The 16,884-nt window shown below is 37.3% G+C and overlaps 1 protein-coding gene across 4 annotated transcripts in view; it reads left to right on the forward strand.

The window, feature by feature from the left end:
- SPOP (speckle type BTB/POZ protein) overlaps positions 1–16,884 on the forward strand; it is a 66,721-nt gene that overhangs the window by 8,290 nt on the left and 41,547 nt on the right. For 2 of the 4 annotated variants that reach the window (XM_069481244.1, XM_069481246.1), the window contains one exon: positions 5,590–5,592. The exons of the other annotated variants lie outside the window; for them this stretch is intronic. The gene's annotated coding sequence lies outside the window, so the exon portion shown is untranslated. The remainder of the gene's footprint in view (positions 1–5,589; positions 5,593–16,884) is intronic. 4 annotated transcript variants of the gene reach the window in all.

Raw genomic sequence — 16,884 nt, forward strand, 5'->3', positions numbered from 1 at the left:
CGGATCTCTCTCCGAGATCTTGCTTTGTTGTTTTGGGATAAATACCTAGCAGTAGAATTGCTGGATCATATGGTAATTCTGTTTTTAACTTTTTGAGGAACCTCCATACTGTTTCTTGCACCATTTTACATTCCCAACAGGAATGTAGGTTCCAAGTTCTCTACATCCTCATCAACATTTTCTGAGTTATTTTGATAGTAGTCATACTAATGACTGTGTTTTGGTTTGTTTTTTAACTTTATCTTTTATTGAAACTGAGTTTCAGACTTTAATCAGATTTTTAATGTTCTTCCTTTATGGTTTGTGTTTTTTGTATCTTAATGAAGGAATCCTCCCCTATACTGAGGTAATAGTTACATGCTATACTTTCTACTAAAAGTTTGAAAGTTTTGTTCTTCACATTTAGGTCTCTAATCCACCTGGAATTTTATTTTGATGTTTGGTATGAAGTAGGGATCAATTTTTTTTTTCATAAGGGTAACCCTGAAAAATGGCTCCAGTTTTCTTTCCATAAGGATAACCCAGTGTCCCAGCATCATTTATTGAATAATCCATCTATTCCTTTTCATAATGCCACTTACATGTTTCCATATATAGGAGGGTTTGTATCTGTATTTTCTCTACTCTCTGCCATTGGTCTATTAGCCTGGATTGTGCTGGTACTATACTGATTTAATTATCATAGCTTTATCATAATTGTTCATTTTTGGTAAAGCAAGTCTTACTGCTTTGTTCTTTTTCTGTTCATCAAGCTCCTGAAAAACCCTGTCAGATTGTTACATTTTAATGAAGACATTTGTTGTCTAAAATATATTCACATGATACATGAATATATTATCCAGAAGATGATATATGAATATTCTTTTCCCAAAGGAAAGAAAACTTAGGCCTTCCTTATCTAATACCTGATTACTTGTTCTGAATGAGCCTATAATTTTCATTCAATTTTTAGTTTTGGGCCGGGCGCGGTGGCTCACGCCTATAATCCTAGTACTCTTGGGAGGCCGAGACGGGTGTATTGTTTGAGCTCAGGAGTTCGAGACCAGCCTGAGCACCCCGTCTCTACTAAGAAAATAGAAAGAAATTATATGGACAGCTAAACATATATGTGTATATATATAGAAAAATTAGCTAGGCATGGTGGCGCATGCCTGTAGTCCCAGGTACTTGGGAGGCTAAGGCAGAAGGATTGCTTGAGCCCAGGAGTTTGAGGTTGCTATGATCAAGGCTGACGCCACGGCATTCTAGCCCGGGCAACAGAGCGAGACCCTGTCTCAAAAAAAAAAAAAAAAGAGGAAAGTAGATACTTTAAATGATATATATAAAAAATTTTAGTTTTGTTGGAGTGATTTTTATTTTTATATAGAGATATGATCTTCAAATGGAGGGGAACCTTGTTATATTTTGGTGTTTTGCATGAGGACATCAAATAAAACAGTTTTGATAAAGGCATTGAAGTTTTACCTTGTTAAGGCATTCTTGATCATAAAGAAACGAAACCGGCCGGGCGCGGTGGCTCACGCCTGTAATCCTAGCACTCTGGGAGGCCGAGGTGGGCGGATCGTTTGAGCTCAGGAGTTCGAGACCAGCCTGAGCAAGAGCGAAACCCCATCTCTACTAAAAATAGAAAGAAATTATATGGACAGCTAAAAATATATATAGAAAAAATTAGCCGGGCATGGTGGTGCATGCCTGTAGTCCCAGCTACTCGGGAGGCTGAGACAGGAGGATCGCTTGAGCTCAGGAGTTTGAGGTTGCTGTGAGCTAGGCTGACGCCACGGCACTCACTCTAGACTGGGCAACAGAGTGAGACTCTGTCTCAAAAAAAAAAAAAAAAGAAACGAAACCTATTTAAACCAGCTCATGTAAAAGGAGATTTATCAAAAGGAAATAGCTGTTGTAGAATCCAAGGAAAAGCTGAACAACCAAGCCCTCAGAAAGTGCTGGAACCAAAACAGTTCTAGGGACTTCAGCAATAAGAATTAATGGTCTCTAGTGTTCTGCTATAAATAGACTTCAGTCTCCATGAGGCTTAATTCAGATTCCTAAGGGAGATCTGATTTGGTCAGTCTAAATATCTGCGCCAGGTTCTACTCCATTTGGGGATGGGGAAGGTGGAGATTTGGTACAAACAGAGTACTTTTGGGAATGACTAGAATCAGAAGCAGATTTTCTTAGAGCAGTGATTCTCAAACATTTTGGTCTCAGGATAGTTTACATTCTTAAACATTATTGAGGACTCTTAAGAGCTTTTTTTTTATGTGGGTTGTATCTATTGATATTTACCAAATTAGAAATTAAAATGAAAAATAATTTTAAAATATTACTTTAAAAATAATAAACCTATTTCATATTAATGTAAATAATATATTTTTACCAAAAAATAACTTTAAAAAAAATTAGTGTGAAGAGTGGTATTTAAAAAATTTTTACCAATTACTTAAATATCCAGCTTAATGGAGGATAGCTAGATTTTTCATGTCTGCTTCTATATTCAGTCTGATGTGATAAATTATTTTGATTGAAGTATATGAAGAAAATGTGGCTTCAAAGGATATATAGTTGGAAAAGGAAGAAGTCTTTTATAGCCTTTTCAGACAATTGTGTATATTCTTCTCTGATACTATAGCAAAACTTGACATGTGTTAGTTTTTGATAAGTTAAGTTGGAGTGTGAAATCTGAAATCATATTGATGTTACTGTTACATTAAAATCCATTGGTCTGTCTTGTGCTTGAATAGATCTTTTACCCATACATAATTTTATAATATGCTTTGGTCATTTGGGAAATATTGGTTCATTGAGTTAAACAGGTCTTCCAAGCATTTAAACATTCCATAATGCAATATCAGAAAGCCCGTATTTGTTATTATTACCACCCATTTCATCAGAAAAGTCTGTAAGTATTGGGAAGCTGTCAAGTGGCTACAAGTATTCCAAAATTCTAATTTTTTTCATTAAAAGCTCAATTTTATCATTGACAACAAATACCATCACTTGTTTTCCTTGAAGTAACAGATTCACTTTATTTTCAAGAAAATGTCTATTAAGTATTCATATCTGAATAACCAATTTGTTCTTTGTTCCATATAAATATAGTGTTCCATGAAAAAAGCAGCTAGTTCAGCTCAGGAGTCACAAGTACTCTTCTCCCACCCCAGACAACCATTGTTCTTAAGTATCCTGCAGAAGTGCTTCATGCATACTTCTCATTTCATTGCACAGAAATATGTAAAGGACCTATACTCATTTAATAAAATTAATAATTTCATTGCTTCATCAAGAACATTCTTAAGTGCAAGTGATTTTTTTTTTAAATCACCTATGCACAGTAGAGAAAGATACAATGACTCCAGTACAGTTTGATGCCATTATCCAGATTTATGCTAAGTCAGCAGCAGTTTTACCCATTATTGATGTGCCATCAGTGCAAATATCAACACAATGAAAAAGGCAAACAATTTCCTGTTATTAGGAAAATAGTTTTGACTTCAGAGGCCCCTTGAAAGAGATCTGAGGACCATACTTTGAGAATTACCGCCTTAGAAGAGAGTATGGGTGGGGAAACAAAGGGTCTATACTTAAGGTATACCAGGTGTTTGATGATGGAATTTTACTAGATTGCTAGTACAGTCACTTAACATCACTTAATGTCAGAATGAATGGGGTATTTTAAAAGATCATAAAAAGTTTCAAATTTCTGGTTAAACAGAAATGTTTTCCTAGGAATTATCATTTTCAAAAAGAATTTAAGGTGTTCAGATTTTCAGCCAGATATTCTTTCAAGTTTATGATAATCATAGGATAAACCATTTTACTTAAGTTTATGGAAGTTGTGTCATGTAGTAGTACATACAGCTTAACATTTTTTTCAAGCAGTTGAATATATTTTAAAAATCTGAGCTCTAAAAATTGCACTTGGGAAGGTCCTACCTTTCCAGAAAAGGCATAAAAGGGACAGTTAAGACAGAGAATCCACCATTCCAGCTTTATATATTTTGATCATTAAAGGGTGTCACTAAAGAGGAACAACATTCCCTCCCCCAACTATTTCAAAATGTTTTAAGACAGAGAAGGGAGTAGTAGCATTAACTGACTTCATTTCAACAAATATCTGAGTGACTATAAGCAAAAGGCATTGTAGAAGGTCAGGGAGGGATATGTTCTGAAATGAGTGGGAGATTAAGCCAGTATTAATTTGTTGTTTAGAAGAGGAAGAGATCATTTAGTTGGGGAAGCCGAAGTGAGAATCAGGACTGTTTTTGAAGGTTACATTTGAGCGGGGTTTTGAAGGTTGGAATTTTGATTGGCTGAGATGGTGAAGGGAATTCAGACAGGAGGAGTATCATGTGCAAAAATATGGAGATGGGGAAATGCAGTGTTTGTTAGTATAGGGTGTGTACTGGAAATAGTGTAGTATGGCTGAAGCAAAAGATGGGGTGATGGTAGAGAACATTGGAAATTAAATGGACTCAGAATGTGGAAGGTTTTCTGCCATGGCCAAACAGTTTGGATTTAATGTGGTAAGGCATGGGAGACTTTGAAAGTTATTGATTGAAGAAATAACATGCTTAAAGTATGCTTTCTGAAAATGTATTTGACCTCATCCATTTATTTATTTATTTATTGGCTATTTTTTGAATAGCTACCCTGTGCCATGTAAGTATGAGCTAAGGTGTATGTCAGGGTGAATCAAATAGAAAATAGCTACTCTTACAGAATTTGCGGTCTAGGAAAGGACATTTCAGAAATAAACATGAATAAAAATATAAATTATTACAAATGTAATGAAGGAAAGGAATAAATTTCTATTAGGGAGAATCATGGGGATGTGCCAGATGCTGTTCTAGGTGCTGGGAATATGGTTAAGGAACAAAACATACAAAAATCCCTGTTCTCATGGAGCTCATATTCAGGCAGCAAATAAGATAAAGTATATGGTATGTTAGAAGGTGATAAATCCCTAGGGGAAAAATGAAACCTGAGAAAGGGATGGGGAGTGTTGGGATGGGAGTGAGTGTTGCGATTTTAGATATTAATAGAATGGCCAGGGAAGGCCTCACTAAATCACTACAGAGGTAAAGTTTGAGTAAATGTCTGTAGAAGATGAAGGAGTGAACCAGCACTCCAGAGGGGATAGCAAAAGCCATGAGGCATGTCTGTGCCTGGCATCTCCAAGGAACCAGCAAGGCCAGCATGGCTGGAGTTAAGTGAACAAAACAAGGGAGAAAGTAGTAATAAGGAAGTCAGAGAGGTTAGTGAAGTCCAGATCTTGCAGTGTGGAGCAGTGGTTTCACCCTAAGCTGTTAGAATCACCTGGGCAGCTTTTAAAACTCTGGATGCCTGCTGCACCCATATCACTTAAATCAGAATCTTTGCAGGTGGGACTCAGTGGCAGAGGAGAGGGAGAGAAGTGGATGGATTTGAGAAGTAAGTTAAAGAAAGAATCTATTTAATTATAGATTGAATGTGGGAGTTGAAGGAGAGGAAAGTGTCAAGAATGACTCCCAGGTTTCTGGCTCAAGCAACTGGATGGGTAGAGGTGTCACTTACTGAGATGAGGGTGGGAGATAGAGAGGAGGGGAGGAGTAGGTGTGGAATTTGGAGGGAAGATCAGAAATCAGGAGTTCAATTTTAGACATGTTAAATTTGAGATGCGAATGAGGCTAAGTATAAATATGTTAAGTAGGCAGATATATGAGCGGAGCTTGAAGCAGAATCAGAGCTTGAGGTAATAAATTTTATATCACCTGCTTATTGATGGTCTTAAAAGTGTCTAAGTGACATCATATAGGATAAATTTGAAAGAACTGGAGATGTGGAAACTGTTTAGCCTATTCTAGTAATCCAAACAAGAATTGGTGTTAGTGTGAACTAGGGTAGTGGCAGTGGGACTAGAAAATAAAGAGTAGGTTGGAGATTTGAGGACTCTGGGGCCCATATATAATGAGGGTGGACAGTAGGCAAGGAACCAAAGGTAACTTTGAGATGTAAAGCCTGGATAAATGACTGGTCCATTAGCAGATATAAAGCAGTCAGGAGGAGCTGGTTTGGGAAAAAAGATAGTGTTTGGCTTTGGATATATTGACATTTAGGAGGGGCTGCAGAGCAGGCTGGCAGTTCAGTCTATTGCACTGGGTTTTGGAAGAGCAGATGAGGTTGAAAACAGATCTAGAATTCATTTTTATACATTGAAAATGAAACAGTCTCATTTGTATAAAATTGATTCACCATGGGAGCAGCAAAATTTGTGAAAATAACAACATCCATAGTCTTTATAATGACCTGTTAGGCCTTCTATGATACATGGTCCTTGCCTCATGTTCAAGCTACAGTGCCTTCCTTTCTATTCTTCCAAAATACCCAGCGAGGTTCTCCCTCAGGGCTTTTGTACTTTTTGTTTTCTCATTTTAACTCTTCCCTTCCTCTTGGTAGAGGGATAGGAGGGCAGAGAGAAAAATTCAGAAGTTGGTATCTGGGGAGTGGAGAAAGTTCCAAGAGATCCTTGCTAAGGTGTGAGAGTATTGGTGAACCTCTGAAGTGGAATGTCTGTGGGAGCTTTTGAAGTTGAAATCCTGTTAACACAAAGATACAGAGTACCATGTTGATGTTAGTGTACCCCAGTACTTAAATCTGTTGACCAGAGATGCCAAAGCAGTGGTGGTTTCTCTGTCTTGGTGGTCTGACAGTGGGGTAGTGCTGGTGGCAATGGTCGACTTTTGGAATATAACATGACTTAGCTCATTGCCGTCTATCCTGTCCCCACCTATGGAAACATCTGCATAGGTGAGAAACTCCCTTCAGTGAAAGTTATAGGTAAATTATTTCAGAACTTCTGATTTGAAGAAACATCATGAAAACAGTAGGGAAGTTAGTTACATGTCAACTTTGACACATTGTTAGGGATACTACTCTTTATGAGCTACTGTGTTATTCCTTAAGTGGTGATGATAGGTAGTGAGAGTGAGGTACTCCACACAAGTCCTTAAAAAGAGTTGTAATTTAAAAATCTATATGGCATTTATTTTCAGAATAAAAGCGTTTGCTTTTCTTGATTATAAAATAATTCATAGAAAAAAATAGGAAAGTATAAAGGAAGAAGTAAAAAATTATCCCAAATCCCATCACACAGAGTTAACTATGGTTAACATTATATGAACATCTTATTGGGTATTTCTTTAAATATATCTGTGCATGTAGACATTTATAGCTTTATGAAAGTTGGATAATGTTTGTTTTAAAAATTGCTTTAAAAATTCTATATATTCATAGACCTCTGTTTATGCCAATAAAAAAAGCAATCTCTTAAAGTAACTACATAGAATTATGTTGTATGGATACATTATATTTTATTTGGCCATTTTCCTACTAATGAGCTTTTTTCCTCCAGTTTTTGCTTATAAATTATGCCGTGATGAACATCCTTGTACATAAATCTTTATACACTGATCAGATTGATTCCTTAGGATTGATTCCTGAAATGGAATTGCTGTGTTAAAGGGTGTGCAATGTTACATTTTTTTCCTAATTATTTCTTAAATATTTTTATAATTAAAATGACATTTAAACAGCATTAAAGGATATTTTAATAAAAGAAAAAATCGATTTTATTCTTATAGTTATTATTTGCTTCTTTCCATCTGATAAGTTGTTTCATTTTGTTTTTTAAGTACCTATTCCTAGATCTCACTAGACCTACCAAAAGAGAGCAGGGATAGACATATATATGCAGAAGAACTAAAATTCTGGGCATCTTATGTTACTTGGCAGCTAAGTAACATTTGTTAACTGCCAAGAAAGTGACAATAAGTGTAGGAATTCGGAGTATACTGGGCGGTTAGGAAACACTTCAGGGCAGGGTAGGACTTGACCTGGTTCTGGAAGGATGGTATTCAGATATGAGGTAGGAGAACATTCCTGGCTTTCAGAGTGGTGTGAATAAATTTGAGAAAGGCATATGGTTGTATGTATGAGCTGATGAACAGGCTAGAGTCAGCTAATTGAAGAAGAGAGCTAATATTGTGGTATAGTGGAGAGGCTTATTTGGGAGCTAGGTTATATCCTAGGGGACTGATTTTATTTTTAGTACATCCAAAGTTATGTGTATGGAACTGTAAGAACAGATATATAGATATGGTCCAATGTTAAGCAAACTGCATACATTAAAGTCTCCTTTTATAAGAAATATAGAAGGGTTATTTCTATGTATAAATAATGAGCTTCTTAATATTTATTTTATTACATAGTTTGGCAGACATTTGCAACTTTTGTGGATCTCAGTTTCTTTTATAAACTCAATGGGTTTAGACAAGGTAGTTCTAAAGTCCTTTCAGGCACTGAGATTATCATATAACCTTTTAAGAATACCTTGATTTTTATGAAATAACTTGGCTTATATTCAGGCTGGTACCCATTTGTATCTCCTTAGGCACATGCACCCCCATATCTGTGGGAGCAAAAGTCCTCAATTGGATGATTCTCTAATGGCCTCCCAGATCTAGATTGATTTGCCTTTGGAAATTCAGTTGTTCTTATCTTTTGTTTCTAAATGACATTTAAAGATTTTCATTTGAAAGAATTTTATGGCTAAGACTGAGCTGCAAGAGGATGCTTTGAGGTCAAGAGGAATTACTATAGTTTTAGAATATCCTCATGTAAATTATCCATCAAAATTTATCTCATGCTGGCTTCCTGTTTATCTTGAATTAATTCCCATAATGTCTTTAATGTATGTCCATGCTAGGTAAATGATTATTAGTTCAGCCAAAATCTAATTTTGGATGTAAATCTATAGGAGAAATTACATACTGCATTCTAAAGTAAAAGGTTAAGGATTTCTGTTTTACTGTTTGTTTTAAGTTTTGATTACTTGTATCACTTTTTACCTCCCTTAGTATGGATAACTGAGAATTGACTAGTACTTCTTTAAACTCAGAAACTTTCTTTTTAAAGTACATTATCATGTTCAGAGCTAATCAGTAGCGTACTTTATCGCCCTCTTAGCATCACATTTTTTTCACTAAATTGTACTATTTTGACAAAAATATCACATTTTAGGAAGAACCAAGTAAACTGTCATAAGGTGACCAACTGGCTCTTCTGACAGGCCCTCTCAGGATGCTGTTAACTTGGTGGGGTCTTTAAGATTCAGGACCCATTGCTTAGTTTGATTAGTAAACTCAGTTGCTTCAATGTCACCAGAGTTAATTGGTCTTGGGAAAAGTAGCTAGCCAGATTCACAGAACATTGACAAAATTAACCAAAGTGCCATTTTATTAATGTACATGGTGGTCTTTTCTATGACCTAAAAAACGTATCTATTAGTGTCAAGGCATTATTAAAAAACTAATATAATAGGTAATATTTACTGAGTACTTACTGTGTGTTAGGCATTGCTCTAAGCATTTTATGTATATTTAACTCATTTAATCTTCACAATAACCCATGAGGAAGATATTCTTAACTGTATTTTGCAGATGAGAAATCTGAGGCACAGAGAGGTGTTTTTTTTTTTTTTTTTTTTTGTTGTTGTTGTTGAGACAGAGTCTCACTTTGTTGCCCAGGCTACAGTGAGTGCCGTGGCGTCAGCTTAGCTCACAGCAACCTCAGACTTCTCGGCTTAAGCAATCCTACTGCCTCAGCCTCCCAAGTAGCTGGGACTACAGGCATGCGCCACTATGCCCGGCTAATTTTTTTATATAGATTTTTAGTTGTCCATATAATGTCTTTCTATTTTTAGTAGAGACGGGGGTCTCGCTCAGGCTGGTCTCGAACTCCTGACCTTGAGCGATCCACCCGCCTCGGCCTCCCAGAGTGCTAGGATTACAGGCGTGAGCCACCGCGCCCGGCCCAGAGAGGTTTTTAAGTAACTTGCCTGAGATCATACAGCTAGCAAACATACTGTGCTGTGCTAATCAAAGGATCACTGGATGACTTAGTCCGTTTTATGCTGCTGTAACAGAATACCTGAGACTGTGTAATTTATGAAAAACAAATTTATGTCTTACAGTTTTGGAGGCTGGAAAGTCCAAAGTCAAGGGGCCCTACGTCTGGCAAGGCCCTTCCCGCTGTGTCATCCTATGACTGAAGGTGGAAGGGCTAACACGTGCCTTTGGTGGGAGGGTGGGTGAGGGTGGCCGAACCTTCTGCCAGTAACTGGCCCACTCCAGCAATAACAACATACATTTATTCTTGAGAGTAGAGCCCTCATGATCTTTTATCAGGCCCCCTCTCCCAACGGTGTTGCATTGGGGCTTAAGTTTCCAACACAGGAACTTTGGGGGTCACGTTCAAACCATAGCACTTGGTAAGCATGGAATCAGCAAAGGAAAGTAAAACTCCTTGAGGCCGTTTTATTCAGATCATGATATATTCACTCATTCCTTTTTTTTTTTTTTTTTTTGAGACAGAGTCTCACTCTGTCACCCGGGCTAGAGTGCTGTGGCATCAGCCTAGCTCACAGCAACCTCAAACTCCTGGGCTTAAGCAATGCTACTGCCTCAGCCTCCTGAGTAGTTGGGACTATAGGCATGCCCCACCATGCCCGGCTAATTTTTTCTATATGTTTTTAGTTGTCCAGATAATTTCTTTGTATTTTTTAGTAGAGACGGGGGTCTCGCTCTTGCTCAGGCTGGTCTCGAACTCCTGAGCTCAAACGATCCACCCGGCTCGGCCTCCCAGAGTGCTAGGATTACAGGCGTGAGCCACCATGCCTGGCCACTCATTCCTTTTTGAAACATTTATTAAGCACCTACTATTTGGGTAGGCAGTGCCTAGACACCAAGGTTAATATAACATGGTAAGTGCAGGTCAGGGACTCTGTCTAGTGAGAAAGAAAAGTAATTACAACAGCAAGGGATCTTATACATTGAGAGTGAGGAGGAAGCATTTAATTCTACTTGGAGAGATTAGAGTAGATGTTTACAAAGATGAGGGAAAAGGCATTCTGGGTAGAGGAAATATTATATTCAGCGATGCCATAGCAAAAAATAGCTTACTCTGTTTACAGGAATGGAAGAGGAAAGTATTACAATTAAAATGCTACAGTGTTCTAATGTCCTGGACTAAGCTGGTTGTTGGCTGTGGGGATCAAGAGAAACAGATGAGTTTGAGATGTATTACTGAGGTAAAACTGACAAGATGTGGTGACTGACTGAATTGGGAGTGGGAAGTGGAGGTTGGGGTAGTGAAGGAGAGTGGAGAGTTAAGTTACTGACTCCTAAGTTTCTAGTTTGAGCACCAGGATGCATGGTTGGATCCCTGGAAAACAATCAGGTTTTTGGTGGAAGATGAGCTTCCATTTTGGACCTGTTGAGTTCGAGATGTCTATGAGATCGCCACATGGAGGTGTCTGGTAGCAGGTTTGCAGTACAGAAGAGATAAGCAGGTGTGTAATTGATAACTGAAGCCATGAGAATTGATGAAATGGAGATTGTAGAATGTTTTGGATTGGCTAGAAGGCAGGAGCAAAGTAGAGAGGGACCAGTATTCCTCTATCTTCAGTAAATCTTTAAATTCTTAGGTCCTGCTTTGTCTGCTTTTAACTTGGTAGAAATCTTGTCTTTTGAAGTAAGTACTTTAGATAATTCTTCTTTCATTTATGGTTGTTGTCCTAAAATTCATCTAAAAATTGTTTTGTATCTTGATTGTGGTGGTGACATGACTATAGATATTTGTCAAAATTCACACAACTATATACCAAAAACTAAATTTTACTGTATATAAAAATTATTTTAAAGATACATTCAGAGTTTATTCCCAAGTTCTATGGATGCCGTACTCTTTTTTAATTAAAATTTTTTTGAATGCTCTACTATTGCATCCTTTTTACAGGATGTGATTGGCTCTTTTTACAGTGCAAAAACCTAATTTTAATACATTTTTCTAAACTTCTTCACCAGTTCTTTGACCAAGCTTACAAAAAAGAAAATGGGTGGATTTAAATTTATCTGTTCTTTTTCTCCTACTTGGTTCTCAATAATTAAAGAAAAGCAGACAAGAAAGGACCTGGGAGAGTCCACAAACTGGGTAGCAGGCACTATACTCATGCCAGTCTTTTTTTTCCCCCCAATAAATTAGGAATGATTTTACCATAGATAGCTATGGTTTATTTTAAAATAAATTTTTGAAATTTAATAATTTAGTAAGTTTTTTATCTCCTTCAACTAGGTAGGAATTGAAATAAAGGTCTTAATTTTATTTCAGAATAAAGAATGAGGATAACTCATGACTAGCCTGGGCAGCATGCTGAGGTCTTGTTTCTACAGAAAAAACTAAAACAAAAATTAGCTGGGTGTGGTAGTGCATGCCTGTAGTCCTAGCAACTCAGGCTGAGGTGGGAGGATCACTTGAGTCCAGGATTTGGAGATGACAAAGGGAGATCCTGTCTCAAGGAAGAAAAAAAAAAAAAGAATGAGGCTAACTGCATCATTTTTATTATAGTTGCACCAACTATAATACAAAGATTTTAATTTAAATTAGCTAAATTAACATCAGTTGTAGACGTGTTTATAGACATATCAATAGAAATGACTGGGTTAATTATAAACAATATGAAAGTTTCAAGAATATTGGACATTAGTTTTATTAATAAAACTACTTTTGGAAGTTATTTGCCTTACATGATCTGATTGGACAAACTTTTCTGTGGGCAGTAACCAATAAATATGCACTTTGGTTACCAAACTGTCTACAGCCAATTGTGATCTATTATTTTCTTTTATGTCATAGTAGTTTGTCATTTAACATAGCAACCAAGCAAACAGTGCTTTAGTTTGTTCTTGACAGTAGGAGCAAGCACAGTGTTAAATTGAATGTCTTTGGATTTGATTTTTAGAGTAGTTTGAAGGAGTTAGTAGTTTTTTTCCTACTTGCTCCATTGCCACTTAATACCAATCTAACTCCAAGAAACAGATTCTTATATGTCTTGGCAACTGTAGATTGTATTGAAGGATGTGATTATTTTTTCTCAGTGTAAGGCCTGTTTCTTTAATTGTGAGATTGGAATAGTTGGTTTGGGGGCTTTTTTTGGAGGGGGTGTTAAAATTTGTATTTGAAAACAACCTAAAATTTTTATCCACTAATCTGTGCAATTCAGTCTGATAACTGGGACGTTGAACTCTATTAGATAGAATTTGCCAGCACTTAGAAGACTTTAATTTTTCTTCAGGTGCAACCTATCTTAAAGAGCCTACACAGATCATATGCCTACAGGTAAGAGTTTCTTTATTAGTTATAGAATTTGGGGACCTCCCACATAATTTTTTCATAATATCACAGGCAGAACCTTTGCCAAGTATAATAACTCTTACATTGGACTTTCTGTCCCAGTTAATTCAACTCCCCCTCTCTTTTCCAGTTGATGCCCTGTTGGATACCTGAACTGTCTGCTCTGAGCCCAGTATCTGAAGTTGGGCCCCATAAGTAATCTGTGGTATAGTCAGAGCAATGGCTATTGGAAGAGATATTAGGACTTGTTTTGCTTGGTTACTTTTATGTGGAGGTGTATATAAGGTTGGCCTTGATTCTGAGTGCTTCCTGTTAATGCTTAAAATTGTGAGGCTTGTGGTTTAGTGATCCCTGATAATAGAAGAAACTGGCAGGGAAGGGGTGTGTGTGTGTGTGTGTGTTTTTTTTTTTTTTTTTTTTTTGAGACAGAGTGTCGCTTTGTTGCCCTGGCTAGAATGAGTGCCATGGCGTCAGCCTAGCTCACAGCAACCTCAAACTCCTGGGCTTAAGCGATCCTCCTGCCTCAGCCTCCTGAGTAGCTGGGACTACAGGCATGTGCCACCATGCCCGGCTAATTTTTTTCTATATATATTTTTAGTTGGCCAGATAATTTCTTTCTATTTTTAGTAGAGACGGGGTCTCGCTCTTGCTCAGGCTAGTCTCGAACTTCTGACCTCGAGCGATCCTCCCGCCTCGGCCTCCCAGAGTGCTAGGATTACAGGCGTGAGCCACCGCGCCCGGCCTGTGTGTGTGTTTTTAAGAGATGGGGTTTTACTATGTTGTCCAGGCTGGACTCGAGCCCTGAGGCTCAAGCGATCCTCCAACCTTAGCCTCCTGAGACGTTGACACTATAGGCATGAGCCAACATGCCCGGTAGGGGTCAGTTTTCTTAAGAGATTTAGTGTTGGGTATAATTGGTTTACTTGGATGAGGAGAGGAAAGAATGTGTTGGGAATGGTCTCATAGTGAATGTTCATGAATTGTTATTTTCTTACTTTTCTTATAAAGCTAGAGGGAGCTTCTGCTCAAGATACATATACCACGTTGGACTTTTTTATTTTCTCACTGGCTTTTCTACTTGAAGGTTTATTTGTACCTACTCTTTAGATTCTAAAATATGCATTTTTTTGGTTAACATTTCTTTCTTTCTTTTTTTCTGTCACCCAGGCTTGGAGTACAGTGGCCCAATTATAGCTTACTGTAACCTTGAACTCCCGGGCTCATGCGGATCCTCTTGCCTCAGCCTCCTGAGTAGCTAGGACTACAGATGCATGCTACTACACTGGGCTAATTAAAACATTTTTTTGTAGAGGCAGTGTCTTGCTATGCCCAAGCTGGTCTTAAACTCTTGGCTTCAAGTGATCCTTCCCCCTCCACGTGAGGCAGGAGGATCCCAAAGTGCTGAGATTACAGGCATGAGCCACCATGCCTGGCCTTATGTGCTTTATTAACACATTTATCACTTCTGGAATCATGCACCATCTCATTTAATTTGGGGGTAAACAGCTGAGTTAATGGGTATCCTTTGCCCATGACAAAGACAAGGAACTAAATTCACTTTTCACTGTGCTGATAATCGACTCTGGATGAAATTATATATCTCTGGCCAGATTATATGTGGGGGAATTTAGCCATACATCTTACTAAATCCACATCTTGATCTAAGACAGAACTGGGCCTTCTTGCAGTATAGGTAGCTCGCTTACTCTCCTTGAATAGAAATTTATTTTCTGTCAGTATCTTCTTTCACAAGCACCGCAAGGAAAGAACACAAATCTTATAAACAAACAATGAACCACATACCATGTCTGCTGTATTTTTGGTTGGAGTTTGTCCACTTAAGTATTCATAAAAGACATTTTGCACCCCCCCCCTTTTTTGTTCTAAATCTCACTGGCTCTTCTGCTTAAAGGTTTGTTTGTACCCACTCTTCTATGAATAGCTCTTGCCATCCTGAATGGATTATGTATCAAGAGGGTAGGTGCTAACAGGACATCATGTTGGAAGTACATACTGGTACATTTTGGAGGACAATTTGCCAGTATCTATCAAAATAAACAATGGCAGGCTCTTAGGCCTGCTTGTGCTTATGTTCAAACAATACACTTGTTTGCTACATTGTTTGCAGTAGCAAAAACCTGGAAACCACAGGGCAGAGTACAATGGAATTCTGTGCTACCATTAGAAAGAACGAGGTATATGTGTGCCTACAGCAAATACATAGATTTGCTGGTACTCACCTTTTTTGTTCATTTGTTTGTTTGTTTTTTGAGAATACAAAAAAATAGTGACTGTCTTGAGGCTTTAGCTGGATTTGGGAGTCTAGAAGGAAACTTTTACTTTCAATTATAGCTTCCTATAACTTTTGAATTATTTATGTTTTATATGTACTGCTTTAGTTTTTAAAAGGCATATATGAAGAGAGACAGATATAATTTTAACAGTATTTTCAAAGGGGCATAGAACTTTAACACTGGAAGGAGAGATTCTTACATAGTCACCTTCATTATAAAGATGAGAAAGTTCAGATTTAGGAGAGTATCTGCAAAGCTTGCACTAGAATTCAGGTCCTGAGGATAGCAATAGCTTATGAATGTATTGACTCTTCTATTCTTATTCTAACAGTTTATTCAACGGATGTCCATTTCTCATTGTGAAGAATTGATTTTGGAAGACCCAATAAAATGTTGACCTTTGTAAGACAGTTCTTAAAGTAACTACCTCTGGCAGTGATGAAAAAGTATGATAGTAGTGTTAACTCTACCCCTTATTTTGTAACTTAGAGGGGACCCAATCCCTTAAATTTATTTATGAGTTCCTTAAGTATTATTTGAGTGAAATTTCTATCTAGAGCCCAAAGCTTCCCTTTTTGATTGGAGTACCTAGCTGACTATTCTAGATTTTTAAAATTGATTTTACTTGTGTTTTTGTTCCATCTGATATCTAGGGGTGAATAAATGGGGAGAGAGTCTTTGTGACTTCTAAATGGCTTGCTCTTTAAAGGAAAAATCTACTGTAAGAGGTAATAAGAAATTATCTAAAGGAGAAAATTTTATATACTGAGGAGAAGCTCTCAGTTCTTGAAAATATTCAGATTAGGAAGGGTCAACCTGTACTAGTATAGGTAGGGAAAAGTTACTCTTCCAAAATTTAAATGATCCATATGCCTTCCTCAAAATGGGTACTCTAAATATTTGATAATAATTTGATTAGGCTGATAGGATGAATCTTTGCTTTGAAGGAAAGAGTTTTCAGGAAATAAAGATGACTTTTCACATATTCAGGATCCAAGTCAAATTATCTCTGTGCTGTTTTAATCAGTAAAGATTTGATTAAATTGAAAGGGAGAAAAGGTTATAGGGGTCAAGAACAAATAGAGTTGTAAATTTGTCTTTGTAACCCCTTTTCTTTAGAGAGAATCCACTTTGTATAGCTACTTTAATTGATTTTCTTGTGAATGTAGACTGAGCAGTGGAATTGGGTAGCTTGACAGTTGACTTAATTTGAACAGTAGCATTAGGTAAGACTGGAAAGCTAGGTTGGGGATGTCATTGTTGCATGTGTTTTCTGGTTTGTTTCTAGTATCCTTTCTGGTAATGTAGAGAATTTGGACCCTACATAATAGGTAACTGTAGTGCCTCACCAATGTCTTTGTTG

Source organism: Eulemur rufifrons, chromosome 9, assembly GCF_041146395.1.
Source record: "Eulemur rufifrons isolate Redbay chromosome 9, OSU_ERuf_1, whole genome shotgun sequence".
NCBI lineage: Eukaryota > Metazoa > Chordata > Mammalia > Primates > Lemuridae > Eulemur > Eulemur rufifrons.